At 42.6% G+C, this 27,703-nt stretch overlaps 1 pseudogene; it reads left to right on the forward strand.

Annotated features, from left to right (window-relative positions):
- The first annotated feature begins 378 nt into the window (after positions 1-378).
- On the forward strand, positions 379-27,386 carry LOC124019871 (annotated as a pseudogene).
- The last annotated feature ends 317 nt before the right edge of the window (positions 27,387-27,703 follow it).

Here is a 27,703-nt window from a genome sequence, read left to right on the forward strand (position 1 = left end):
CGTTGCAAGGATCTGTACACAATTCCTGCAAGCTGAAAATGTCCCAGTTCTAGCATGTCCTTCATACTCACCAGACATGTCAGTCATTGAGCATGTTGGGATGCTCTGGATCAACATGTACGACAGCGTGTTCCAGTTTCCTCAAACATCCAGCAGCTTCACACAGCCATTGAAGAGTAGTGGGACAACATTCCACAGGCCACAATCAACAGTCTGATCAACTCTATGTGAAGGAGATGTATCGCGCTACATGAGGCATATATATGGTGGTCACACCAGATACTGACTGGTTTTCTGATCCACACCCCTAAGTCGGAAACTCGGGCATCTTTCTACAGCCCCCGACTTCCCGACCTGAAAGTCACCGACGTCATGGTTTGACCTCGTTTTTTTCCGAGTTGTCTTGAAAGCACCATTAAAGTAGGCGGTGCAAGTAGTAGAAGGTTCTGGAAGTTCATCGCCAGGACGGGGGTGTTATAAGTTAAACAAGGTCCTTTCTCTCAACGGCCGTCTATTGTAACAGGTAGCTAACCACAATTTAATGGTGTTTTCATTCTGCAAAAAAAGTAATGTTCCTAATTGGTATACTAATAAACTACTAGCTAAGCTACTACTATCAGTTAGCTAGGTCGTGGATAGCTGGCCAGCTAACGTTAGCCTAGCTAGCTACCAAACCAAGGTAAGTTACCTAGCTGGCTAGCTAACTTAACTTTATCATGTTGGATACGGGAAACTAGCTAGATGGGTCTCTTTTGTTTTTGTTTTGTTAGTAATATGTAAATGTACCGTTAGCTAGCCAGCGTTAATGACGTGGCTAACGTTCGACGCTAGCTAGCGCTTCTAGTATTGGCAAAGACCGTAACGTTAATGTGGAACCATGACTTTATATTTCATGTCAGAGAAATAACGCTAATAGTAAAACATTAATGTTAAATTGATACACACCATTTTATAGAGTTCCCATAAGCCCATGTTACAGCGCTTGTTTACAGACAGAAGACAGTAGACTAACGTTATCTGGGCTAATTAATGTTAGCTATCTGCGTCTGAGTGAACACCTAACGTTTACCTGTGTGTAAACTGAAGACAAACGCCACAAATGTGTCACTGAAAAATACTATCCTCTGCAACTGTTAAACCCGGTTAAAACAGTATACAGTAATTGTGTATTTAACATTTGAAGTTGATATGAGAGTACAGGGATTTATATTTCTAGAACCGTACCGCAATTGAGAACCGACTCACGTTTATTTGGTTGTTTTGGCTTCCAGAGCCCTTTAAACCTAACACAATTTAGTCCAATATTGGGCTCCCATAGCTATATGGATCTGTGCAAAACTACTACAGTAAGTATCTCTCTTTATTTAAAGATTTCTTGTTGATGAAAGAAGAGCCATATGTTTTGAAAGCCGTATCCCAAGCGATGAATATTGATGCTAAAACACAGCGTCATGATTGTAGTTCACATAAACCCGTCGCGGGCGAAGCTGAAAACAAGGGAGAAAGCAAATGTTTGTTACAGAGTAGTGTTAATATTACATTGCACATTTATTAGTGACAGAATGCATTTTAAAATTCACGCACAGAAATACTTTTGTTTTGACAAAACAATTATTTTATCGATAGGAGTGGGGGGAAGATACTTGTTGTGCACGTAAATCGGAATTAAGGATAAGAAAGATGACACTTCTATTTCACACCATAGCCTGCCGAATTTGCAAGATAATTTCTCATATTTTTATTTGGTCCTTCTGTAGCTCAGTTGGTAGAGCATGGCGCTTGTAACGCCAGGGTAGTGGGTTCGATTCCCGGGACCACCCATACGTAGAATGTATGCACACATGACTGTAAGTCGCTTTGGATAAAAGCGTCTGCTAAATGGCATATATTATTATTATTATTATTTGTGGCATGGAGTTTGACTAGCCATGTACATTTACAAGCCTGCTAGAGTTGGTGGCATTTGGCCAAGCAATAAATACTGTTGTATGATGGAAGAAGCCTGATCTGGAATGTGAAGCTATCTGAAGCGGATTTTCTGTAGATACCCTGAGTAGATCTAGCTTGCCTTGTAGTAGGACACCCCTCTGGTCTGTTAAGCATGCGCTCACAGAAGTCTCACGCTGTTGAGCTTCTGGGTTCAGAAACTCAGATGTAAAGCGCTAACCCCTCATGTTGAAAATATATGTTGCTATTCACCAACTTTGTTTCTAATGCTATCTGATTGGGATATTTCTATCATGAAGTTGCAGTGGTGGGGAACTTGTCAAACCAATAAGTGGTTTCAAATGCAAATAGAATGGCATTAGTGCTGAGCGATTAACTAATTGACCAACTTCGGTTAAATTATTTGATTTCCATTTGTTTTTTGTTTTTTTCTGAGTGCAATGCTCAGTTTCTTTTAGATCAGATCAAGCCTGAACTCTTCTCAACAGGCCAATATTCTACATTAACTGCACTGAACATAATCCATTGAACGCCTAGTTGCTTCGTGTGCTATCTACATGAAAATACATCATCTAAGATTTGATAGTTTGTGTTCAGCAGTCGTAAAGTATGCCATATTTACTTTGAAGAACTACTAAGATAATGATTTTGTAAGACTGCATAGCCCCCCCCCAAAAAAAAATATCAATTGTTTTTATATATTTTTTAATCTATTTCTGAACCAACCTCAAAGCGCATTGCTCAGCACTATATGTCATGCAGGAAGAGAAACTGACACTTGTGTGAACATTTTCTTTTCTTCTGCAGACTCTAACCAACAACAATGGTGAAGGAAACTGGCTTTTATGATATGTTGGGTGTTAAGCCCAATGCCACACCAGATGAGCTGAAAAAGGCTTATCGTAAGCTGGCCTTGAAATACCACCCTGACAAGAACCCTACAGAAGGGGAGAAAGTGAGTGGAAGTATTCAGGAAACCACTATGCGTGTATGTGAGCTGTGTATGTTATAAACAACGTAAAACTCCTATGAATAGGTTCTGATTTATGACTAGTGGTTGAGTGGAGATAAGTTATTCATGCCAGTGTAGCAGAGTTAAGAGGTAAAATAAGCTCACTCCATACATTTCGTAGATGGATCTATACAATTGGTTCCTATTGTATAGCTCAAAAGTTTTCACATTATCGAGCGTGTGGTCACGTGTGTTGGCAAGGTAGAGGACTCTGGTTCAAGCCCAGTCAGAGGTAGTTCAGAGCAGGAGCGATGTATGCTAATCCAGCACATTGATGCACGTTATGCCAGGTTATTTTTAAGAGATGAATATGGAAAATACATAAATTGTTTCTACAGTTGTCAGAAAATTCTAGTAAGTTTAATATTTTTGAGTACTAGTTGAGATTGAGAATCGATCGCGTTTGGGCGAGTAACCGAAAGGTTGCTTGATTGAATCCCCGAGCTGACAATGTAAAAATCTGTCCTCTGCACCTGAGCAAGGCAGTTAACCCACTGTTCCCCGGCCGCCGAAGACGTGGATGTCAATTAAGGCAGCCCCCCGCTCCTCTCTGATTCATAGGTGTTGGGTTAAATGCGGAAGACACATTTCAGTTGTACAACTGACTAGGTATCCCCCTTTCATTCAGTTTTTTATTCCCAGTTTAAGCAGATATCTCAGGCATATGAGGTGCTGTCAGACTCCCAGAAGAGAGAGGTGTACGACCGGGGAGGGGAGAAGGCAATAAAAGGAGGGGGCAGCGGAGGTGGCGGAGGTTTTGGATCCCCCATGGACATATTTGACATGTTCTTTGGAGGAGGTGGCCGACTGCACCGGGAGAGAAGAGGTAAAAACCAAATGAAGTACAGAGACAAATATTACTTTCCACAGAAGACTTCAAATTCTGGCCTTTGTTTTCTGTGGTTCTTCTTAACTTCTCTAAAGCTAATGCTTTGCCCCAATGTGCTCTCAACCTGGGAAAGAATGTGGTTCATCAGCTCACAGTCTCTTTTGGAAGACCTCTTCAATGGCGCCACGAGGAAACTTGCTGTCCAGAAGAATGTTATTTGCGAGCGATGTGAAGGTGCTACGTTACTACACATGTTACATTGTTGGTTAACGTTGGTCTTGATCAGTCCCTTATTAAAAGGGATAGATGAAAATGACCAGTGTGGTAACCCTAAAGTCATCAGGTTGAATAGCCCTGTGTTCATGCATGGATTGGATGTCATTTGTACTTTTACGTATCACATTATGAACAATTAACTGTTAGAGGTAAATGCCTCAGCTAGGGTAAAGCATTTTAAAGATTATCATCGTACAATGCCCAAACGGTATTGTTTGGTTCCATTTTTGTTGCTCTGACTATAAAATGCATACATAGATGTTCTTTCTTACTCCAAGTACATTTATACAGCGGATCACTAATCCACAGAGTCGCTATCTGTTGACTAGCATTTACCGCCCTGTCAAACGCAGCATGTGGGGTTCTGTTTAACAGTGATGTAATGAGAGTTACTGCTGCAAACGACTGGAGTGATGTGGACTGACATGTCTATGGTTTGTGGTAGGTCGCGGGGGAAGGAAGGGTGCGGTGGAGATGTGTATGTCCTGTCACGGCACGGGCATGCAGGTGCGCCTCCACCAGCTGGGGCCGGGCATGGTGCAGCAGGTGTCCACCGTGTGCGGGGGTTGCCAGGGCCAGCGCATCAGTCACAAGGACCGCTGCAAGGCCTGCAGTGGACGGAAGATTCTGCGGCAGAAAAAGATCCTGGAGGTCCACATTGGCAAAGGTGAGGTGGTTGATTTAGTTGTCCATCAATTGAAGTCTTTCCACAACTCACAATTGACAAACATATTATAGTTAATATGTAAAATAAATTAAAATGTTCTACCCTGAATGTTTTTTTTTTTTTTTTGCTAAAAGGTCCAACAGTTCTTTGACTCCTTTGATTAGTGTCGAGTACAAATTGTCAAGAGCATAGACTCTGCCTAAATTGTTCACTATGTTTGTGTAGCGACGTTGGGGGTGGGTTAACTTCTTGTGTTGAGCCATCCCGGATCCGGTATCGTGACTACAGCCTCAAGCTCATTACCATAACGCAACGTTAACTATTCATGAAAATCACAAATGAAATGAAATTAATCTATTAGCTCTCAAGCTTAGCCTTTTGTTAACAACACTCATCTCAGATTTTCAAAATATGCTTCTCAACCATTGCAAAACAAGCATTTGTGTAACAGTATTGATAACTAGCGTAGCATTTAGCGTTAGCATTTAGCAGGCAACATTTTCACAAAAACCAGAAAAGGATTCAAATAAAATAATTTACCTTTGAAGAACTTCAGATGTTTTCAATGAGGGGACTCAGTTCGATAGCAAATGTTCCGTTTTTACAAAAAATATTATTTGTGTTGACAAATCGGTCCGTTTTCTTCATCATTCTTCATCACGTTTGGGTAAGAAAAGAAAAAAAGATAATTTTATCCAAAAATTAAAAGAGCGCCCCTATCTCGAAGAGGTTAAGCATGTTGACACGGGATACGCCATGGCCCTGGGCCCTGTTGACACTTACCTGACAGACCAAGCTGCCTGTGGATGGGAATGCTAGCCGAGTGACTGCCAATTTAACAGGTAAAAGTGTGAAGATTTTCTTTCTCCACTTTGAGGATGTAGGAGGTTTTAGATGTTTGTCCATTTAACCAGATTTTTGGATGTCTTATGTGATGTAACCTACATTTTATTAACTTCTGGTCCTGGAGAGCTACACCGCTAATACATCTGATTCATGTAATCAAAATCTTGATTAATTGGATCTAGAGGTCGACCGATTATGATTTTTCAACGCCAATACCGACTATTGGAGGACTCAAAAAAGCTGCATTTTATTTATTTGTAATAATGACAATTACAACACTATTGAATTAACTTATTTTAACTTAATATAATATAATTTAGCCTCAAATAAATTATAAAACATGTTCAATTTGGTTTAAATAATGCAAAAACAAAGTGTTAGAAGTAAAAGTGCAACATGTGCCATGTAAAAAAGCTAGCGTTTGGAGTTCCTTGCTCAGAACATGAGAACATATGAAAGTTGGTGGTTCCTTTTAACATGAGACTTCAATATTCCAAGGTAAGAGGTTTTAGGTTGTGGTTAATAGTATTTATAGGGCTATTTCTCTCTACCATTTGTATTTCATATACCTTTGACTATTGGATGTTCTTATAGCCACTTTAGTGTTGCCAGTGTAACAGTATAGCTTTCCTTTCCTCGACTCAAACCAGGAACACATCGACAACAGCCACCCTCGAAGCAGCGTTACCTATGCAGAGCAAGGGAAATAACTACTCTAAGTCTCAGAGCGAGTGACGTTTGAAACGTTAATAGCGTGCACCCCGCTAACTAGCTAGCCATTTCACGTCGGTTACACCAGCCATTAGGCTGATAGGCTTGAAGTCATAAACAGAATGAATGCTTACGAGCCTGCTGCTGCCTACCATCGCTCAGACTGCTCTATCAAATCATAGACTTAGTTATAACATAACACACAGAAATACGAGCCTTTGGTCATTATTATGGTAGAATCTGGAAACTATCATTTCGAAAACAAAACGTTTATTCTTTCAGTGAAATACGGAACTGTTCGGTATTTTATCTAACGGGTGGCATCCCTAAGTCTAAATATTCCTGTTACATTGTACAACCTTCAATGTTATGTCATAATTACGTAATATTCTGGCAAATTAGTTCGCAATGAGCCAGGCAGCCCAAACTGTTGCATATACCCTGATTGAGTGCAATGAACGCAAGAGAAGTGACACAATTTCACCTGGTTAATATTGCCTGGATTTCTTTTAGCTAAATATGCAGGTTTTAAATTATATACTTCTGTTTATTAATTTTAAGAAGGGCATTGTTTATGGCTAAGTACAGTCGTGCAACGATAGTTTTTCCTCAAATGCGCTTTTTTTTTTTACCCCTCTGGGATATGTGGGACGGTACGCGTCTCACTTTGCCAAAGGCCAGAGAAAATGCAGAGCGCCAAATTCAAATAAATTCCTATAAAAATCTAACTTTCATGAAATCACATAATTTGCAAGATAACAAATTTAAAGCTGCACGTGTTGTGAATCCAGCCAACATGTCAGATCTCAAGGCTTTTCGGCGAAAGCAAACAATGCTATTATCTGAGGATAGCACCATAGTAAACAAAAGAGAACATATTTCAACCTTGCAGGCGCGACACAAAACGCAGAAATAAAAATGTAAATCATGCCTTAACTTTGACGAGCTTCTTCTGTTGGCACTCCAATATGTCCCAAAAATGGTCCTTTTGTTCTATTAATTCCGTCCATATATATCCAAAATGTCCATGTATTTGGTGCGTTTGATCCAGAAAACACCGGTTCCAACTTGCTCAACGTGACTACAAAATATCTCAAGTTACCTGTAAAATTTGTCAAAACATTTCAAACTACTTTTGTAATATAACTTTAGGTATTTTTTAACGTAAATAATCGATAAAATTGAAGACGGGATGATCTGTGTTCAATACGGGAAGACAACAAACTGACACTAGCTTTCTGGTCATGCGCCTCTATCAAACAGTACACATGAAGTGACCCTCGTTCAAGATGGCCGTACTTCATTACACAAAGGAATAACCTCAACCAATTTTCTAAAGACTGGTGACATCCAGTGGAAGCGGTAGGAACTGCAATCAAGTCCCTTAGAAATCTGGATTCCCAATAAACTCATTTGAAAAGAGTGACCTCAACAACAGAATTCTGAATGGTTTGTCCTCGGTTTCGCCTGCAACATAAATTCTGTTATACTCAAAGATGTAATTCAAACAGTTTTAGGAACTTCAGTGTTTTGTATCCAAATCTACTAATAATATGCTTATCTTAGCTTCTGGGCCTGAGTAGCAGGCAGTTTGCTCTGGGCACCTTATTCATCCAAGCTACTCAATACTGCCCCCCCAGCCATAAGAAGTTACATTTTTAGATTTCTTTATTTTTAATATATTTGGGGGAAAAAATACTATTTACCTAACTATTCAGAATCTTTGCTATGAGACTTTAAGCTCAGGTACATCCTGTTTCCATTGATCATTATTGATGTTTCTACAACTTCATTGGAGTCCACCTTGGTAAATTCAATTGATTGGACATTGATTTGGAAAGGATCACACCTGTCTATATAAGATTGTTGATAATGGGATATGTAGATAGGGCGAGTCGGTCAAGGATCGATTCGGACAAGGTGGTCAATTATATGACAAGCGACAGTTTATTCAGAGTAAAGATATCTGGTACAACGTATACGGGCTCATTCATTTGGCTCACAAGGAACCAGCAGAAAGAAGCCCCGATAACAGATTGCAAGCATGTTATGTACAGTACAGAAAGTAGGTTGAGTCTGGAAGTCAGTCTTTTGGTTGGCCACAGTTGAGGTGTTGTCTTCTTGGATTGGTCCTGTTGAGCCGTCCGTCGTTCCTCCGGGTCTCGTCGGGCTGTTCTCAGTCACACAATGTTCGGCTAGGAAGGAGATTGTGTGTGTGTGTGTGTGCTTGTGTCTGCAAGTCAAGGCTGTGTCTCTTCCTCCCAATGTGTGGGTGTATGTCTTATCTGTGTGTCCTCGGCAGTTAGTGTGTGTATGTGTGTGTGTGTGTGTGTGTGTGGGAGCTATCCTGTAGGGGACCCAACATGCTTTACTGTGAAAATACGTTGCTATGTGTTGTCTCAGTTATAACAATGCAATAGCAGTAAGCTGGTCACCTGCATAAGAATGAACATTTCTTTACAAGGTCCCATAGTTGACAGTGCATGTCAGAGCAAAAACCAAGCCATGAGGTCGACGGAATTGTCTATAGAGCTCCGAGACAGGACAAGTTTCTATCCAGAAGGAGGGTATTTTCTTGCTCCCCGCGAATTTGTTTTGAAAAAGAACCCCTTTATTTATTTTCTACAAAATGTTGTGGCTGCTGTTTTCACATGTAGACACTGGTATTGTGCTGGAGATGATTGATAAGGGGTGGACTTGCCCATTTAAAAAAAATAATACTCACTCAGCAAGATCACTAGGTGTAACCTTGCGTTACTAAAGCCTTTGTGAATTTATCCAATGGACAGCCAGAGTAAAATCCCTATACTGAAGCAAACTGTAGTGTGTTATTTTACCTGAAATGCACAAGGTCCTCTACTCCGCCAATTAATCCACACACACACAATGGTCAACCGACTTGTTTTTCGTCATCTCTCTTCCTTCTAGTCTTTCTCTTCTTGACTTTATATTGCGATTGGCAACTTTCATAAATTAGGTGCATCTGGTTGCCAAGGGATAAAATAGAAGTCAGTTCTATTTCTGACGCAGATCACGCTGCAAGTCCTGCCTTTCCCATCTCATTGGTTTATAGAAGTTGGTACCCACGTGCCATCTCCTCCTTGGTTATACCGACGTGGGTGACTAAAAAATGTTTTTTATTTCTATTTTATCCCTTGGCAACCAGATGCTCTTTAACGTGCAATAATTGAATAATAAATATTTAGAAATTTATTTTTCAGCGCACGCGACGCGAGCCGTGTCGTCAGCCTGTTAACGTGTAAATATTTGTATGAACATAAGATTCAACAACTGAGACAAACTGAACAAGTTACACAGACGTGACGAACATAAATGGAATAATATGTCCCTGAACAAAGGTAGTGGTGGGGAGGGTGGTCAAGTCAAAATCAAACGTAACAGCCAGTATCTGGTGTGGCCACTAGCTGTATTAAGTAGGGTGCATCTCCTCCTCATGGACTGCACCAGATTTGCCAGTTCTTGCTGTGAGATGTTACCCCATTCTTCCACCAAGGCACCTGCAAGTTCACAGACATTTCTGGGGGGGAATGGCCCTCACTCTGATCCAACAGGTTCCAGATGTGCTTAATGGGATTGAGATCCGGGCTCTTTCCTGGCCATGGCAGAACACTGACATTCCTGTCTTGTAGGAAATCACACACAGAACGAGCAGTATGGCTGGTGGTATTGTCATGCTGGAGGGTCATGTCAGGATGAGCCTGCAGGAAGGGTACAACATGAGGGAGGAGGATGTCTTCCCTTTACAATGAAGATCTGAGGTTATTTGCATTTTTACAAATTATCTTTGGTCCTGAAAAAGGGACTTCTTTTTTTTTTGATGAGTTTATGAATTTGGTACCCTGGAGCGTTTCTTGAATTCTACAAATGCTTTGACAAGAATGGAAATGAACTGAACTGGGTATAATTTCTGTAACTACATTTCATGCGACTAGTACTAATGGATCACATCTCTGGACCAGGATAGCGTGGATCTGGTTACCAAACGCTCTAGGATCCAAATCATCTAGGGATATGTGAATGTGCCCTAAATGTTCCCCATGGCATGGTTGCGTGTGAACGCCATTACCAGAATTCTGATCAGTCTTTTCTTAATGCAGTTAAATACGGGCCAGTTGAGTTAAATTAATCCTAAATTGTTGCAGGTATGAAGGATGGGCAGAAGCTAGTTTTCCACAGGGAGGGAGATCAGGAGCCAGGACTAGAGCCTGGTGACATCATCATTGTCCTGGATCAGAGAGTCCATCCAGTCTTCACCAGGTAAAAGATTAAACCTCTCATGCCAGTTCTTATTCACTACCTACCTCTCTACCCTGTCTATCACATTTACATTTTTTACATTTAAGTCATTTAGCAGACACTCTTATCCAGAGTGACTTACAAATTGGTGCATTCACCTTATGACATCCAGTGGAACAGTCACTTTACAATAGTGCATCTAAATCTTAAAGGGGGGGGGGAAGAGGGAATACTTATCCTATCCTAGGTATTCCTTAAAGAGGTGGGGTTTCAGGTGTCTCCGGAAGGTGGTGATTGACTCCGCTGTCCTGGCGTCGTGAGGGAGTTTGTTCCACCATTGGGGGGGCCAGAGCAGCGAACAGTTTTGACTGGGCTGAGCGGGAGCTGTACTTCCTCAGGTAGGGAGGTGAGCAGGCCAGAGGTGGATGAACGCAGTGCCCTTGTTTGGGTGTAGGGCCTGATCAGAGCCTGGAGGTACTGAGGTGCCGTTCCCCTCACAGCTCCGTAGGCAAGCACCATGGTCTTGTAGCGGATGCGAGCTTCAACTGGAAGCCAGTGGAGAGAACGGAGGAGCGGGGTGACGTGAGAGAACTTGGGAAGGTTGAACACCAGACGGGCTGCGGCGTTCTGGATGAGTTGAAGGGGTTTAATGGCACAGGCAGGGAGCCCAGCCAACAGCGAGTTGCAGTAATCCAGACGGGAGATGACAAGTGCCTGGATTAGAACCTGCGCCGCTTCCTGTGTGAGGCAGGGTCGTACTCTGCGGATGTTGTAGAGCATGAACCTACAGGAACGGGCCACCGCCTTGATGTTGGTTGAGAACGACAGGGTGTTGTCCAGGATCACGCCAAGGTTCTTAGCGCTCTGGGAGGAGGACACAATGGAGTTGTCAACCGTGATGGCGAGATCATGGAACGGGCAGTCCTTCCCCGGGAGGAAGAGCAGCTCCGTCTTGCCGAGGTTCAGCTTGAGGTGGTGATCCGTCATCCACACTGATATGTCTGCCAGACATGCAAAGATGCGATTCGCCACCTGGTCATCAGAAGGGGGAAAGGAGAAGATTAGTTGTGTGTCGTCTGCATAGCAATGATAGGAGAGACCATGTGAGGTTATGACAGAGCCAAGTGACTTGGTGTATAGCGAGAATAGGAGAGGGCCTAGAACAGAGCCCTGGGGGACACCAGTGGTGAGAGCGCGTGGTGAGGAGACAGATTCTCGCCACGCCACCTGGTAGGAGCGACCTGTCAGGTAGGACGCAATCCAAGCGTGGGCCGCGCCGGAGATGCCCAACTCGGAGAGGGTGGAGAGGAGGATCTGATGGTTCACAGTATTGAAGGCAGCCTATAGATCTAGAAGGATGAGAGCAGAGGAGAGAGAGTTAGCTTTAGCAGTGCGGAGCGCCTCCGTGATACAGAGAGCAGTCTCAGTTGAATGACTAGTCTTAACCTGACTGATTTGGATCAAGAAGGTCATTCAGAGAGATAGCGGGAGAGCTGGCCAAGGACGGCACGTTCAAGAGTTTTGGAGAGAAAAGAAAGAAGGGATACTGGTCTGTAATTGTTGACATCAGAGGGATCGAGTGTAGGTTTTTTCAGAAGGGGTGCAACTCTCGCTCTCTTGAAGACGGAAGGGACGTAGCCAGCGGTCAGTGATGAGTTTATGAGCGAGGTGAGGTAAGGGAGAAGGTCTCCGGAAATGGTCTGGAGAAGAGGGGAGGGGATAGGGTCAAGCGGGCAGGTTGTTGGGCGGCCGGCCGTCACAAGACGCGAGATTTCATCTGGAGAGAGAGGGGAGAAAGAGGTCAGAGCACAGGGTAGGGCAGTGTGAGCAGAACCAGCGGTGTCGTTTGACTTAGCAAACGAGGATCGGATGTCGTCGACCTTCTTTTCAAAATGGTTGACGAAGTCGTCTGCAGAGAGGGAGGAGGGGGGGGGATATATCATATTGTCTGATTGGACCAATGTGTGTGTGTGCACATTTGGCAGTTCCAATGTTCCACATGAGACCTTGGTCTGTATTCTGTACTAGCCTATAGACTCCTTTCTGTGTTTGCAAACATTGCTTTTGAGGGCGACGCACGGAAGTTGGTGGGAGTTGTTATAGAAGTCCAGCAAAAAAAGGCTCTCTTTACATGTTGCTTATGAGTGCTTTTCACACTACTTTTGGATTATAATTGGGTTTTAAGGTTCGTATGAATGTCCTGCTTAATGCAAATCAACAGCATTATAAGTAAACAATTCAACCAGTAAAATGGCTCTTTGGCTAGTTTTTGCTACAGCCTATATCAATGAGCGTTCGCATTCTAGCTAAAAACTGCATCAAAGTTATTTAGCAAAAATCAAAACCAAATATAATCTTAGCAACTGTTCACGCAATAATGAAAATATCATTGTAAACGTATGAGAACCCAAAAAGGTAATAAAAGTTGTATGTTACTGTGTGACATCAGTGTGTCGTGTACTGGAAAAAGGTCTAACAAAATTCAAATTTGGCCAATTTCAAGAACTGAATGGAAATTTTCAGCAACAAATCCCCATTTGAGAGCCAGTCACTTCTCAGTTCTTGATTTTCACTTCCTGAATTGAAATGCAATTGATCGCAGTCCGGTAGGTATTGACTTGTGCTCTATTCTACAGGCAAGGGGAGAATCTGATCATGACTATGGAGCTGCAGCTGGTGGAGGCCCTGTGTGGTTTCCAGAAGCCTTGTCAAACTCTGGACAACTGAAGCCTCCTCATCACCTGCCACTCAGGTACACTTCCTAGATTATTTCACTTAACAGAAACCTTGTACAACATTGTGCACATTTTTTTTTTATGCATTTAAAAAAAACTTGTGGTGTTGCACGGTATACTGGTACCATTGTAAAGGTATCTAAATGTCATGATACTTATACCGTAGTACCGTTTCATATGATGCTACCAAATTTGTCGGTCCAACCAATCTAAAGAACCTGCTGGCGCCTGTCATAAAGTTCAATTTAAGCAACAGCAACTAGGCTCTTGTATGTTCAATGTCCACTTTCATGCGCATCTCTCGTGTGGCAGCTGTGATCAGCCAGCCATCACCTACTTCTCTCTGTCCACTCTTTCTGCGCATCTATTCCTCCATCAGTTTTAAAAATGTAGGTTAGTGGTGATAGCGAGCGGGTACACAGACCCTGATGACTCTTCTGTTACATTTGGTACATTGGAGCATTTTATTGCCTGGTATAACCAAGAGCACAGGCCAGTCTAAGACTTTGCACGTGCAAGTTTGCGGTCATGCAGCCTCTGGATGACCAGAAATGCACAACTTAATGACAGGCATTTTTGCAACATTACAGCCAAGAAAACGCGTGTCTCTAGCTCAAATGGTTAAAGATATGACCCATATTACCAGCGCTACTTTTTTTTCTTCCTGCATCATTTTGCGCGCATTTGATATGAGTTCACAACCATGTTGTGGGCCATTTTAAACTAATCCCGGGTCGTTAATTATTAGTTTGATAACCAAAAACACTGTCATGTTGCCTACTAGCTAGCTAACAACCTGCTCACTTGACAGTACAGTGGTTCCTCCTTTAAAAATTATGGCTGACAAAACAATACAGTGGAAGCTAATTTAAGGAATTAGAACGTCATGACAGGTCAAGCAAAAAAAAATTACAATTGAGAGGAAATGTTAGTTAATGTAGACAATTGTACATGTTTTTTTTGTCAAAGTTAATTCACGAAAATCATTATTTGGCAAGTTATTTTTCTTAGTATTATCCAAAACCAGGTGTATCAAAAGCCATTCTTTGAATGATGCTGTGTCTGCATGCATGTATGTATTACAATTATACACCGCTCCTGGGACATCAATGGTTACACATTGTAACTATGCAATAGACTAGAAACATGATTTAAGTGAAGGCTGATTTTGTAATTCATATATACAGAATAAAAAACAGTACATCCTGCCAGCACGCCCAGAAGCGATCCACTCAGGCGGAGAATGACGCGTGGAAGACAGCAGGAGTGAGATGGGAGTAACAATCCAGGTTATTTGCGCTGAGACCAGCATAATAATGTAATGAAACAAGCAGGGAGCAGGTTTTGAACTCAACATTCTCGCCCGAAGTCCAGCACGCTTTCGACTATGCCCAAATTTGTTGGTTGGGGACAATTGTGGCTAAACACGCTTTATCAATTGGAACCTTTAATACTTAGCGGAACAATAGATTATTCAACCTTCACTAAAGAATTGTCTAATAAAATTGTCTAATAGCCAAGCTAGGTGGGAACCCCCCCCCCCCAACTTGCATCTTTCCACATCTACCTACACCCGGATCCGGGATCATGCGTCAAGCCAACCCGGATCCGGGATCATGACTACAGCCTAAAGACCATTACCATAACGCAACGTTAACTATTCATGAAAATCGCAAATGAAATTAAATCCATATGCTAGCTCTCATGCTTAGCCTTTTGTTAACAACACTGTCATCTCAGATTTTCAAAAATATGCTTCTCTACCATAGCAAAACTAACATTTATCATTTAGCATGTAGCGTTAGCATCACCAGGCAACATTTTCACAAAAACCCGCAAAAACATTCAATAAATCATTTACCTTTGAAGAACTTTGGATGTTTTCAATGAGGAGACTCAGTTAGATAGCAAATGAAAGATTATTTGTGCAGGAGAAATCGGTCCGTTTTCTGCGTAATTTTTGGCTACCAAAAAAAAACGAAAATTCAGTTATAAAAATGCCGAACTTTTTCCAAAATAACTCAATATCGACTGAAACATGGCAAACGTTGTTTAGAATCAATCCTCAAGGTGTTTTTCTACATATCTCTTCAATGATGTATCGTTCCTGGAAGTGTGCTTCTCCTTCTGTATCGCATTGGTAAAATGAGTGCCACTGGCAATTGCGCACCAATTTAGACAAAGGACACCGGGCGGACACCTGGCAAATGTAGTCTCTTATGGCCAATCTTCCAATGATATGCCTACAAATACGTCACAATGCTGCAGATATCTTGGACGAACGGTAGAGAGCATAAGCTCGTTCACAGCACATTCACAGCCATATAAATTGACGATAGTAAAACAGAGCTTCAAAAGTTCAGCTCATTTCCTGTTTGGTTTTGCCTGTAGCATCATTTCTGGGGCACTCACAGATAATATCTTTGCAGTTTTGAAAATGTCAGTGTTTTCTTTCCAAAGCTGCCAATTATATGCATAGTCGAGCATCTTTTCGTGACAAAATATTGCGCTTAAAACGGGCACTTTTTTTTTATCCAATAATGACATAGCCCCCCCATAGGTTAAGGTTCTGAAGAGAATGTATGTATGTGTGTGTGTGTGTGTGTGTGTGTGTGTGTGTGTGTGTGTGTGTGTGTGTGTGTGTGTTCATGGCTTTCTAAGGCACTGCATCTTGGTGCAAGAGGCTTTACTACAGTCCTTGGTTCGAATTCAGGGCGGCAAACAATTGGCCCATAGTCATCTGGGTTTGCCGGGGTAAGCCTTCATTGTACATAAGAATTTGTTCTTACCTGACTTGCCTAGCTAAATAAAGGTTCAATTTAAACTGGTGACAACTGCAGTGCAATCAATATTAGGTGAACAGTGACTGGTGCTAAAAATATCACACACCAGACGAGCAATTAATTTCAACAATGTTCATTTTAATTTGACTTTACAAACAAGAGGGCTTAATTGGAGTCTTTCTTCGACGCCTAAACCTATATAAAATAGTAGTAAAAAAAAAAAAAAAAATAGGCCTACTTAAAATTACAACCGGTCTCCCGTCCGCACAACACAGGGATTCTTTAGCTAAATAGCCCAGTACTATACTGCCGACCATCACTTTGTACAGCGCCTGTTAAATTGACATTGAATCACAGCCTACTTCAGCAAACGGGTAATTTAACAAGCACATTTGTGAAAAAAGCGCTGTCGTTGTACCAAAGCATAAACATCAATGCCTTTCTTAAAATCAATACACAAGTATCTAATTTTAAACCTACATATTTGGTTAATATTGCCTGCTAACATTAATTTCTTTTAACTAGGGAAATTGTCACTTTTCTTGCATTCTGTGCAAGCAAAGTCGGGGCATAGTCAGCAGTTTAGGCCGCCTGACTCGTTGCGAACTGTGTGAACCATTTCTTCCTAACAAAGACCTTAATTAATTTGACCATTTTTCATAATTATGACATAACATTGAAGGTTGTGCAATGTAACAGCTATATTTAGACTTATGGATGCCACCCGTTAGATAAAATATTGAACGGTTCCGTATTTCACTGAAGGAATAAACGTTTTGTTTTTGAAATTATCGTTTCTGGATTTACCTTGTTAATGATCTAAGGCTCATATTTCTGTGTTATTATATTATAATTAAGTCTATGATTTGATAGAGCAGTCTGACTGAGTGGTGGTAGACAGCAGCAGGCTCATAAGCATTCATTCAAACAGCACTTTGTGCATTTGCCAGCAGCTCTTCGTTGTGCTTCAAGCATTGTGCTGTTTGACTTCAAGCCTATCAACTCCCGAGATTAGGCTGGCAATACTAAAGTACCTATCAGAACATCCAATAGTCAAAGGTATATGAAATACAAATGGTATAGAGATAAATAGTCCTATAATAACTACACCCTAAAACTTCTTACCTGGGAATATTGAAGACTCATGTCGACCGATTATGATTTTTCAACACCGATACAGATTTATTGGAGGACCAAAATAGCCGATACCGATTAATCAGATTTTTTTTGTAATAATGACAATTACAACAATACTGAATTAACACTTATTTTAACTTAATATAACACATCAATAAAATCAATTTAGCCTCAAATAAATAATGAAACATATTCAATTTGGTTTAAATAATGCAAAAACAAAGTGTTGGAGAAGAAAGTAATATGTGCCATGTAAAAAAGCTAACATTTAAGTTCCTTGCTCAGAACATGAGAACATATGAAAGTTGGTGGTGCCTTTTAACATGAGACTTCAATATTCCAAGGTAAGAGGTTTTAGGTTGTAGTTAATATAGTATTTATAGGACTATTTATCTCTATACTATTGGTATTTCATACCTTTGACTATTGGATGTTCTTATAGGCACTATAGTATTGCCAGTGTAACAGTATAGCTTCCGTTACACCAGCCATTAGGCTGATAGGCTTGAAGTCATAAACAGCGCTGTGCTTGCGACGAGCTGCTGGCAAAACGCACAAGTGCTGTTTGAATGAATTATTATGGGCCTGCTGCTCAGACTGCTCTATCAAATCAGACTTAATTATAACATAACACACAGAAATACGAGCCTTTGGTCATTATTATGGTAGAATCTGGAAACTATCATTTCGAAAACAAAACGTTTTTCAGTGAAATACGGAACCGTTCGGCATAAAATTCTGGCAAATTAGTTCGCAATGAGCCAGGCAGCCCAAACTGTTGCATATACCCTGATTCTGCGTGCAATGAATGCAAGAGAAATGACACAATTTCACCTGGTTAATATTGCCTGCTAAACAGTGTTCCGGAGTTCTAAATTGAGCAGCTGCTGAAAAATGAGCTCCTGTATATATTGAGATTTAAATGTTTTTTTAGAGTGAAGTACATCGAAAAAATCAAGAGAACTGCAAGACTCAATAGAAGACAAAACCAGGAACAAACCAAAAAAGACAGGCTTTTGAAAAATTAACTATTTTTCATAAAATTGTACAGTTATCTTAGCTAGTTGAATTGCTAGCAGAATTGTTTACTTGTTGCTAAGCAGTTGCTAGGGACTCTCCTGTAAGAAGCTAGCTAGCTTACAAAGAATAACAACAAAAAATATCTAGTTAACAGAAGAAAGGAAGACAAAATAAGGATAAAAGAAGGACAGAAGAAAAAGGAAAAGAAAGAGGACAACAAAGTGAAACAGTCAGCACTTCTATTGCAACTTCGTATTTCGTCGTCCTAACGTAGTCTACACTGCTATCTGCCCAGCAGCTAGCCAGCTAGCAAACGTCCACCGTCTACCGAATAGCAGCACTGTAGAAACTATTACACTCAACTGAACGACTTGATTAGTGTAGTGTTAGCTAGCTACATAGTTGTCTTTGCTGTCTTCGTATCCAAGATAATTGTGTAGTTTAGAGCGTGTAGTCTTAGAGTGATTATCTTAATTTACCGAGGTTAGCTAGCCAGCTATTTGTCGTCCTTAACGTAGGAGACTCTGCTAGCTAGCCAACAGCTAGCCAACGTCTACTGAATAGAACTTCCGCACTCAACAACCCGGTCGCATTCCGCTTCGCTCCACAGGTAGTATCACATTTTTCATTTCATTTCTTTACAGCACAACGGTTTGATTTGTTTGATCGTAGCTAGCTACATAGCTAGCTACATAGCCGTCTGTGTATCAAAGATAATTGTGTAGTCTAGAGCGATTTTCTAGGTTAGCTAGCCAGCTATTGTCGTTCTTTTAACGCAACGTAACGTAATCAACACTGCTAGCTAGCCAGCTAGCCCCCGAATAGCAGCACTGTAGAAACTATTACACTCAACGGAACGACTTGATTAGTGCAGTGTCAACAACGCAGCTACTGCCAGCTAGCCTACAAAGTCAACAACGCAGCCACTGCCAGCTAGCCTACTTCAGCAGTACTGTATCATTTTAATCATTTTAATCAATAAGATTCTTGCTACGTAAGCTTAACTTTCTGAACATTCGAGACGTGTAGTCCACTTGTCATTCCAATCTCCTTGCATTAGCGTAGCCTCTTCTGTAGCCTGTCAACTATGTGTCTGTCTATCCCTGTTCTCTCCTCTCTGCACAGACCATACAAACGCTCCACACCGCGTGGCCGCTGCCACCCTAATCTGGTGGTCCCAGCGCGCACGACCCACGTGGAGTTCCAGGTCTCCGGTAGCCTCTGGAACTGCCGATCTGCGGCCAACAAGGCAGAGTTCATCTCAGCCTATGCCTCCCTCCAGTCCCTCGACTTCTTGGCACTGACAGAAACATGGATCACCACAGATAACACTGCTACTCCTACTGCTCTCTCTTCGTCCGCCCACGTGTTCTCGCACACCCCGAGAGCTTCTGGTCAGCGGGGTGGTGGCATCGGGATCCTTATCTCTCCCAAGTGGTCATTCTCTCTTTCTCCCCTTACCCATCTGTCTATCGCCTCCTTTGAATTTCATGCTGTCACAGTTACCAGCCCTTTCAAGCTTAACATCCTTATCATTTATCGCCCTCCAGGTCCCCTCGGAGAGTTCATCAATGAGCTTGATGCATTGATAAGCTCCTTTCCTGAGGACGGCTCACCTCTCACAGTTCTGGGCGACTTTAACCTCCCCACGTCTACCTTTGACTCATTCCTCTCTGCCTCCTTCTTTCCACTCCTCTCCTCTTTTGACCTCACCCTCTCACCTACTCACAAGGCAGGCAATACGCTCGACCTCATCTTTACTAGATGCTGTTCTTCCACTAACCTCATTGCAACTCCCCTCCAAGTCTCCGACCACTACCTTGTATCCTTTTCCCTCTCGCTCTCATCCAACACTTCCCACACTGCCCCTACTCGGATGGTATCGCGCCGTCCCAACCTTCGCTCTCTCTCCCCCGCTACTCTCTCCTCTTCCATCCTATCATCTCTTCCCTCTGCTCAAACCTTCTCCAACCTATCTCCTGATTCTGCCTCCTCAACCCTCCTCTCCTCCCTTTCTGCATCCTTTGACTCTCTATGTCCCCTATCTTCCAGGCCGGCTCGGTCCTCCCCTCCCGCTCCGTGGCTTGACGACTCATTGCGAGCTCACAGAACAGGGCTCCGGGCAGCCGAGCGGAAATGGAGGAAAACTCTCCTCCCTGCGGACCTGGCATCCTTTCGCTCCCTCCTCTCTACATTTTCCTCCTCTGTCTCTGCTGCTAAAACCACTTTCTACCACTCTAAATTTCAAGCATCTGCCTCTAACCCTAGGAAGCTCTTTGCCACCTTCTCCTCCCTCCTGAATCCTCCTCTCCCCCCCCCTCCTCCCTCTCTGCAGATGACTTCGTCAACCATTTTGAAAAGAAGGTCGACGACATCCGATCCTCGTTTGCTAAGTCAAACGACACTGCTGGTTCTGCTCACACTGCCCTACCCTGTGCTCTGACCTCTTTCTCCCCTCTCTCTCCAGATGAAATCTCGCGTCTTGTGACGGCCGGCCGCCCAACAACCTGCCCGCTTGACCCTATCCCCTCCCCTCTTCTCCAGACCATTTCCGGAGACCTTCTCCCTTACCTCACCTCGCTCATCAACTTATCCCTGACCGCTGGCTACGTCCCTTCCGTCTTCAAGAGAGCGCAAGTTGCACCCCTTCTGAAAAAACCTACACTCGATCCCTCCGATGTTAACAACTACAGACCAGTATCCCTTCTTTCTTTTCTCTCCAAAACTCTTGAACGTGCCGTCCTTGGTCAGCTCTCCCGCTATCTCTCTCAGAATGACCTTCTTGATCCAAATCAGTCAGGTTTCAAGACTAGTCATTCAACTGAGACTGCTCTTCTCTGTATCACGGAGGGGCTCCGCACCGCTAAAGCTAACTCTCTCTCCTCTGCGCTCATCCTTCTAGACCTATCGGCTGCCTTCGATACTGTGAACCATCAGATCCTCCTCTCCACCCTCTCCGAGTTGGGCATCTCTGGCGCGGCCCACTCTTGGATTGCGTCCTACCTGACAGGTCGCTCCTACCAGGTGGCGTGGCGAGAATCTGTCTCCTCACCACGCGCTCTCACCACTGGTGTCCCCCAGGGCTCTGTTCTAGGCCCTCTCCTATTCTCGCTATACACCAAGTCACTTGGCTCTGTCATAACCTCACATGGTCTCTCCTATCATTGCTATGCAGACGACACACAATTAATCTTCTCCTTTCCCCCTTCTGATGACCAGGTGGCGAATCGCATCTCTGCATGTCTGGCAGACATATCAGTGTGGATGACGGATCACCACCTCAAGCTGAACTTCGGCAAGACGGAGCTGCTCTTCCTCCCGGGGAAGGACTGCCCGTTCCATGATCTCGCCATCACGGTTGACAACTCCATTGTGTCCTCCTCCCAGAGCGCTAAGAACCTTGGCGTGATCCTGGACAACACCCTGTCGTTCTCAACTAACATCAAGGCGGTGGCCCGTTCCTGTAGGTTCAATAATAGAAATATACATGTTAATAGGCCTAAACGTAACACAATATTGCTATAATCCTACCTTGAAAGAAACAATATGTACCCAGAAATACCTTTCTGACAGAGCGATATGCTGGACCCTATGATTTCTTAATCAATGAAATCTCGAGCCATGATACCTGAAAAAGGAGGCAACAGGGAATTATTGTGGAACAAATAAGTCTCAGGGGTAGGCTGCAGTATTTTATGTAACTTTTGCTTTGTAAATTGTCAAACTTACCATCAAATATAGGCCTGGTCCCTGGCGAAAAATTGCCCCCCACACATGGAGTTTGAGCGGATGCTCGGGACTCTGCTTACTTGATCTTCCTCCTTTTTTTCTTTAGAAATTTTGAGCAAATTTACATTGATTGTCTCGCCAGCTTTGATCCATGGTTGGGCCTGCAGGACGCAAAGCTCTTTGTCAGATGAATCATTGGGTCGAAACTACAGAACAGTACAAAACAAGCGAACACACATGGTTAATGTTCTGATAATTAAAAGTAAATATGAAACATTTCTTACAGAGCCTTTCTAGAAGTCCACGCAAGTTTCTTCAACTGTCTGACTGTAATTAGAGCGACATTGATAACGTGCTATGATGCCAGCAGATTAGTTTGCCTTTGTCGATCGCGCATCCTCTTCATGAATATAAGCAAAAGTTTATCATTTATCACGAGGGACATAAAACAATAACTAGTAATGCTGCATACTCAACAAAAAAAAGTTAATCTCACCTTTCTGGTAAAATATTGCTATAAATTGCTGAGGTGTAGTAACTTTTTTATTTGATCTTTTTAACTAGGCAAGTCAGTTAATAAGAACACTTATTTTCAATGACTGCCTAGGAACAGTAGGTTAACTGCCTTGTTCAGGGACAGAACGACAGATTTTTACCTTGTTAGCTCAGGGATTCGATCTTGAAACCTTTCAGTTACTAGTCCAACGCTCTAACCACTAGGTTACCTGCTGCCCCAAAAGAGAACAAAATTAAACTAAATATAGTGTAATCAATTTATAAAATGCCTGACTATGAGATTTCTCCTTCCTTATAACTGTAAAATGGGCGCCTGAGTGGCGCAGTGGTCTAAGGCACTGCATCTCAGTGCTAGAGGCGTCACCTAAAGACACCCTAGGGCGGCGCGCAATTGGCTCAGCATCGTCCGGATTTGGTCGATGTAGGCCGTCATTGTAAATAAGATTTTGTTCTTAACTGACTTGCCTAGAATAAAATAAATACAAATTTGTATATTTAGTGTTAGAATGTAGAAAATATGCAAAGGTCTCTCTTGATCAAAATGTCTGCCCCCATCGCTGTGAACGTCTCGCTAGGAACTCTCCTTTCATCTCATATTAATCTTGTCTGTGACTGTTTTTTGTTTAAAATCAAAAAATTTAGATGACTGGCTATAAATTGCTCTGAATGTGCTATAGCAATGAAACCATTCTCCTGCTGTGTTACGATTTCAGACATAGGGGTTTAAGCCACTAACATTAAACGCTATGACGTAGGGTTCAGCCATGAGTTGATGGACAGTCTGAAGAGTGAATTAAATCATAGGAGGGACATCCCAGCTTCAAGTGGTGTCAGATTTCACATCCTGCTTCACACAGGCAACAGACAATACTCCTTCCTGTGTCCGTAAGAATGCTCAATGCTTGCCATTTCGATCTATGGTGTCCACCGATCGATTTCAACAAATGTCGGTCGGAACCCTTACCAGAACTACGTAGGTCCCCTAAACAGGGGACTTTACCATGTTTGTTGCCTAATGTTTTTAAAGTTGGGAGTCGTGTGCGTATGTGTTTTGGGGGAGAGGTGTGTGTTTGAGAGGGGGATCAGGGGGAGGGAGAGTGTTAACTGAAGCGTAAAGATTTCATGCAGTGTTTTCCCCTTACTGCCACAATGACATTGTAATGGTGCCGGAGGGGTTGGCTGCCGTTTTTATGGGCTCCTAACCAACTGTGCTATTTCCTTTTTTCCCCCTCATTTTTGTAACTTGTTTTGTACATAAAGTTGCTACTGCCATCTCTTATGACTGAAAATATCTTCTGGACATCAGAACAGCGATTACTCACCTTGTACTGGACGAAGATTTTTATTTTAATGAGTCCGACGCAAAGGATATACTGCTATCCACAGACCAGGCCCAAATCCCTGTCATTTGCGTGAAGAAAAGGCTACAGAGATACAGAGGGAGAAAGAAGGTTTGAGTGCCTCGTTAGGATTCGTAGGCGAGTGAGTAAATCGTCATTACCATCGGTTTTATTGGCCAACGTACAATCGCTGGAAAACATACTTGATGGTCTGGACGGTAGATCATCTTACCAATGAGCCATTAACTGTAAAATCTTTTTCACAGAGTTGTGGCTGAATGACAACACGGATAATATAGAGCTGGCTGGGTTTTCCGTGCATCGGCAGGACCAAGCAGCTACGTCTGGTAAGACGAGGGGTAGGGTTGTGTATATTTGTCAATAACAGCGGGTGCACGAGGTCTTAATATTAAAGAAGTCTCGAGGTATTACTTGCCTGAGGTAGGGTACCTAAGCGGTAGACCACACTTTCTACCAAGAGTTCTCATCTATATTCATAGCTGTCTTTGATACTTGGCTTAGTAAAATGTTGGTATCATGACAGCACTAGTTTATAGTCTCTTCAAATATTTTTTACCTTCGCAGGGGAATTGATCAAACCTGGCGACAAGAAGTGTGTCATGAATAAGGGGATGCCCATGCACCGCCGGCCATTTGAAAAGGGACGCCTCATTATACTCTTTTCGGTATGTTCTGTGAAACACGCACCTTTCAATGTGTTCCACCATTCAGGACTTGATACTGTAGTTCAATATCTTTATTTATTCTGAACAAAAATATAAACACAACATATAAAGTGTTGGTCCCATGTTTCATGAGCTGAAATAAGTTCCCAGAAATGTTCCTAATGCACAAAAAGCTTGATTCTCTCACATGTGCACAAATGTGTTTACATGTGTTCCTGTTAGTGAGCATTTCTCCTTTGCCATGATAATCCATCCATCCATCCTGACAGGTGTGACATATCAAGAAGCCTGATCATTACACAGGTGCACCTTGTGCTGGGGACAATATAAGGCCACTAAAATATGCAGTTTTGTCACAACACAATGCCACAGATTGGCATGGTGACTGCAGGGATGTCCACCAAAGCTGTTGCCAGAGAATTTAAAGTTATTTTCTCTACCATAAGCCACCCCCAACGTCATCGTAGAGTGTGGCAGTACTTCTGACTAGCCTAACAACCGCAGACCAGGTGTAACCACGCCAGCCCAGGACCGCCTCATCTGGCTTCTTCACATGCGGGATTGTCTGATAGCCACCCGGACAGCTGATGAAACTGGGTTTGCACAACTGAAGAATTTCTGCACACACTGTCAGAAACCATCTCGGGGAAGCTCATTTGCATGCTCGTTGTTCTCACCGGGGTCTTGACCTGACTGCAGTTCGACGTCGTAACTGACTTCGGTGGGCAAATGTTCACCTTCAATCACCACTGGCACGCTGGAGATATGTGCTCTTCACAGATGAATCCCGGTTTCAACTGTTCCGGCCAGATGGCAGACAGTGTGTATGTGTTGTGTGGGCAAGGGGTTTGCTGATGTCAACCTTGTGAACATAGTGCCCCATGGTGGCGGTAGGGTTATGGGATGTGAAGTCATAAGCTACGTACAACGAACACAATTGTATTTTATCGCTCACAATTTGAATGCACAGGAATACTGTGAGGCCCATTGTCCTGCCATTAATTTGCCGCAATCACCTCATGTTTCAGCATGATAATGCATGGCCCCATGTTGCAAGAATTTCTACACAATTCCTGAAAGCTGAAAATGTCCGTTCTTCCATGGCCTGCATACTCACCGGCCATGTCACACATTGAGCATATTTGAATGCTCCGGATCAACGTTTACGACAGCGCGTTCCAGTTCCTGCCAACATCCAGCAACTTCACACAGCCATTGAAGAGGAGTGGGACTACATTCCACAGCCTGATCAACTGTATGCGGAGATGTCATGCGGCAAGTGGTGGTCACACCAGATACTGACTGGTTTTCTGATCCATGCCCCTACTTTAAAAAATAAAAGTAAAGTTATTTGTATTTACAGTCATGTGAAATTCTATATTAATATTGGACTGATTTACTTGTGAAATGTAACTCAGTAAAATCTTTAAAATTGTTGCGTTCATATTTTTGTGCCGTGTGAATATATTGGGAACTGGTGTCCTAATTCGCCCGTGACCCCCACAGGACGGCGCACAATTGGACCGGCGCAGTCCGGGGGAGGATTTGGATGGTGGGGCTTGCCTTGGCTCATCGTGTCCTAGCAACTCCTTGCGCTTGCAAGCGTGCTCCGGGCAGTCAAACAGTGTTCCCTCCGACACATTGGTGTGGCTGACATTTGGGTCAAGCAAACAGTGTGATAAGTAGGTGGCCAGGTGGGACATATTTTGGAGGACGCATGACTCTACCTTCACTTCTCCCAATCACATTGAGGAGTTGCAGAGATAACCAAGGGACCTAATTCAGGGAGAAAACAGGGTCTGGTTAGTATTGGGATGGGAGACCATCTGGGAATACCAGGTGACGTAAGCTAAAAAAAATCTTTAAAAAAGTAAATGGTGTCATTCATTCCCTCAGTAAAAATGTATTCAATTGCTTGACTAACTACTGCTGCAGACTACTGCTGTTTTATTAAACCACTGGAGACTTAGTCAACCATACCAACCTTGTGGCCATTTTGTAGTATAACTTTTATTGTGATTATGTAATTGACACAAGTCTGCACTGTGTAGCTCGTAATGTGGTTGCTCTACTGTTTCAGTTTGTTCTTAATTTCATGACATATTTATAAAGAAAAGGTTACGACGTAGAAATTAAACCCATTTTCTTTTTGCCTAAGGTGGTATTCCCCGAGGCCAACTTCCTCCCCAAGCAGAAGGAGCTAGAGCACTTACCTTCCTGCCAAGAGGGAAGCGGAGCAGCCTGAGAGCATGGATGACGACCTCTACATATACACCGACCTGGAGGACTGCGACCCGGCCAGAGTAAGACGCAGCCAATACCATTACATGGAAGAGGATGACAACCCGTCCACTGGCGGGGTCCAGTGCCAGACCTCATAAGACCCCGTCACATCACTCCAACCTCAAAACCCAGCCCCCTCTGGAAACGTGCACAACCCGCATCTTACATTTTATTCTCTTAACTTACAATGCTAACTGTGGTGCCGAAATAGTCCTTTGGGCTGGATACCCAGATCTACCTTCCAAGGTGACTTGGCTGTCTTTTAGTTGGATCGTGTGCCTGAGTAGAGGAAATGGATTCCTGGTTAAGTTCCTTAGATGACCAGAAATGAAGATTGAGATTTTGGAAGCACTATGGATGCTGTCACTGAATTTTTTTTATATATATATATTTATATATATATTTATATATAAGTTTGATTTTTATGGTGTTTTGAGTTGTAAATTAGCAGGTTTTGAGCACCCTCTGTCTGCTTTGATGTCACGGTTAGTACCGTTTGGGATTTTGTGGTGTCCAAAGGTCACGAGAAAAGATGGTTGGAAGCTATAATTCATGTTGCCAAATTGAATCCTAGGCCTATTTCCATTTTAGAATAAATGTTTTTGTATACCACATCAGCATAGTTTAGAAGATACTTGCCAATTATTACACCAATGTTTTTGTTTAATTAATTTTGAGTGATGTAATGATGTGTTATCTACATTTCATAATGCATACTGACCTTTGTGGTTCATCTCCTATCTGCTGTAATATGGTATACTTCGTTATTGTCACGGTTTTCATATGGTGAAGGAGAGTCGGACCAAACTGCAGCGTGTCGATTGCGATCCATGTTTATTTAAACAAACGTAAACACGACTAAACACGAACACTACAAAACAATAAACGAAACGAAAACCGAAACAGCCTATACATGTGTTAACTAACAT

The sequence above is a fragment of the Oncorhynchus gorbuscha genome, unplaced genomic scaffold, assembly GCF_021184085.1.
Source record: "Oncorhynchus gorbuscha isolate QuinsamMale2020 ecotype Even-year unplaced genomic scaffold, OgorEven_v1.0 Un_scaffold_713, whole genome shotgun sequence".
In the NCBI taxonomy this organism is placed as follows: Eukaryota; Metazoa; Chordata; class Actinopteri; order Salmoniformes; family Salmonidae; genus Oncorhynchus; species Oncorhynchus gorbuscha.